Below are 3,643 nucleotides of genomic sequence, written 5' to 3'. Positions count from 1 at the left end.
GTATGTGTCGCCGAGGTAAGTAGAATTATAAAGTTAGCATTTAATCTTCAAAATATTTATCGTGTAGCCAAATCTAATATGCTCTCTCTCTCTCTCTCTCTCTCTCTCTCTCTCTCTCTCTCTCTCTCTCTCTCTCTCTCTCTCTCTCTCTCCAAACTTAAGTCCGATACTTCCCACTGTTTTTTCACAAGTGAGTTTCAATACGAAAGGGTTTAATTTATATTAACTTTATAAGTATAGTTCAATTGCTTTGTGGTTTGGTGGTTTAAATCCTTTTTGTGATACTTTTGTTTTATTCAGTTTCCTTGGATTTTCTTCATGTATGTAATATATTGCATAACACTGATAGTTAATGAAACTAACTTAAGACAGGACTTACTCTTTACCATAAAGATAGTATATTCACTAGTTACTTTTGGTAGGATAGAACTGACTTTTTACAGTCTGAACTTGTTTGGCTACACAGTTGCATAGAATCTTTTTTGACCTATAATATTTGACTATTATTCAATGGAGGCTACATTAAACTTTCCATAGGTGGTTACATATTTTAAGTCATTCGTCGCAGAAGGAAATTCTCTCTAGATATATAATCTTCTGATTCGTTAACTATTTATTATTGCCTATCCAAATTGTTCTTAGCATGAATATATAACGTTTGTTATCGTATTTCAATATTTTTATTCCCATTGACTACACACTTTAAAGAAGCACCTCTCACATCTATGTTGTGTTTCTTTTTAACCGCCCATTATATTATTCATTCTTTATACCAACTACAAGTATGATAAGTGTTTTGTCTTTCTCACATTTTCGTCATACAACTTAACCTTAAGCTGTTTCCGTTTATGTTAATTTTTTTATTTTTTTATTTTTTTATTTTTTACTTTTAGAGTATTTTAGCCTACAGTCATGCTCTATCCTCATCATATAAGTCAGATTTTAACATTTAACGGTGTGAATTCCATCAATCTGTCTGGGTTTTCTTACCATATTTCTGATTATTTATTTTGGTCTCTTGCTCATCTTCTTCTAAAACATTTTACATAAAATAAACTATTCTTTCTACACATTCAATTATTCTACTTTTTATACCTGCTATCTAGTATAATAAAACGCCAATTGAAAGAAGGATGTATATGTTATTTGTTACTTTGAATGAAGAAACGGCTAAACACAGAGCATGTTCGTTTACTTCGGGTAACTGGGTTTAATTGGAAGAATAAAAATACATAAATATCGGGGACGAAGTAAAAAAAAAAATAAAGATAACTACATTCCTTCTGAAAGTATTAAAACTAAAATAAAGTCAAACTGATTTATGTCTGTATTTTCAGCCTAACGGATGGTCCAAGACGTCTTGCATCGAGAATGGCGGGATGGAATGGGAATCGTTATTGAACGCAGCGACAATTCTTGGACATGTATCCTCGTCGATTACCACAACGCAAATATTGAAGGATTGGGGTCAGGTATGGATGGTATGGTTTTACATGTGTCGACTGACTTTAATTGTTCCAGTTATTAAATATCATTACCTAACTGGCAAATCATCTACTTTTACATGAATGATAGCATATACACACACACACACACACACACACACACACACACATATATATATATATATATATATATATATATATATATATATATATATATATATATATATATATATATATATATATATATATATATATATATATATTATATATATATATATATATATATATATATATATATATATATATATATATATATATATATATATATATATATATATATATATATATATATATATATATATATATATATATATATATATTCTTCAAATGCCTCACTAGCTTTCCTTTTCAGTGTTAATATGCGGACGATATCTGGACGGAGTTAACCCTTTATGGTGTGCTGCTTCCAAAGGCCACCTGGAGGTCGTGGACTTTCTCCTTTCCAAAGGAGCCAATGCAAATGGCGTCACGACCTTCAACAGCACGCCCTTGGCAGCAGCGTGTTCCCACGGACACTTCGAAGTTGCCAGACTTCTCGTGGCACACGGAGCTTGTGAGTCATTAGGGAATCATTCTTTTTTTATGTTGACGATGGTTCGAATAACAGATGCTCTGTATTTAATTAATTGTAGTTCGTGCGTTGCCATTTACAGCTAATTGTTCCTGTCTGATGACGCGTAAAATATCGTGTCCTCTAAATTTTTTTTAGTTAACATCGGTTAGATTTTTTCGTTCATTTATGTATTTATTCATTGGTAGTATAAATAAATTTACTTATTCTTAGTTATTTTATTTATTCAGTAAACTATTTATGCATTTATTTATTTATTTAATTGTTTGTTTAATTATTGATATATTAATTTATTTATGCATTATTTATTTATTTATTCATTCATTTATCCATTTATTCATTTATTTATTCGTCCCATTATTTGTTTATGAGTTAAACATTAACTTATTTATTTATTCTTTTGTTTTCTAATTAATATTTTTATATTTATCTGTTAATTTATTTGTTCGTTAATCATTTATTCGTATATTTCTGAGGCTGTATCTTTGTTCACTTACTTATTTATTTATGATGATATATATATTTTTTATCATTCCAGACACTGAGGCTGCCGATCACCACGCGGACAACTGTCTGATGCTCGCCTCCTGCAGTGGTCATCTTGATATTGTGAAGTTCCTTTTGAATATCGGAGTCGATGTGAACAGAAGAAATATATACGGGAAAAGCGCTTTGTATGGTAGTGTAGAATCAGGAAATCTGGAAGTAATGAAAGCACTGCTGTCTTACAAAGCTACTTTGGAGGCCGATTACTCTGGTAAGTCATGTGTGAAATACTTGTGTTCAATTTAATAATTTTTAATGGTCCGTAGGAAAAAATATGAATTTTGGTTGCATAGTAGTATAAAATAACTGTCACCTGAGATAGCCAGATATTCCTATTCAAATACGAGTCCACGTCATTTAACTTATATTATGAAAAGCACTCTTACAAGATCTTTGAACTAAATGCACTCTCATCATGCATAAAATACTAATTTCAATTTAATTTTTTCTTAATGATCTGTACAAATTAATATGAATTTCGAAAGCATAACAGCATATATTAACTGAAATATCAGCAGATTCCTTTTAAGATTTGAGTGCACGTTATTTAGTTCATAAAATGAGCTGTATTTTTACACAAAATTTTAGCACCAAATGCAACGCCATTATAATGAATTCAAGGCAGTTTTGAAGACAATCGTAAACACTTTCCTCTAGAGTGATTGATTCCTTTTCCATGCACAACACCTTTAATGGCAGCTAGCTCTCGTGGTCATGCAAATATCGTTGAATATCTCGTTTCCAGAACAGATATTTCTAGGATGGAGAAGATCGAAGCACTGGAGCTTCTTGGAGCCTCAGTTTTAGACAAAATAAGAGATGCAGTCGGTGCTGTCGAGTACTGGAAGTCAGCGTTGAGTCTGAGGTCTGTTTTGATAAAATTTCCAAAAGATTATTATTTTTATTTTAATATTTGAGCTAATCTTACTTGTTTATGTACTGGAAAAGACAGTTTTAATTCACTCAAATATTGTCTTAATATCTAAATGAACTGTTATATAATATGCGTCGCATCTTTTAA

This window comes from Macrobrachium nipponense, chromosome 9, assembly GCF_015104395.2.
Source record: "Macrobrachium nipponense isolate FS-2020 chromosome 9, ASM1510439v2, whole genome shotgun sequence".
Lineage (NCBI taxonomy): Eukaryota > Metazoa > Arthropoda > Malacostraca > Decapoda > Palaemonidae > Macrobrachium > Macrobrachium nipponense.
This window is presented reverse-complemented; position numbering follows the sequence as displayed.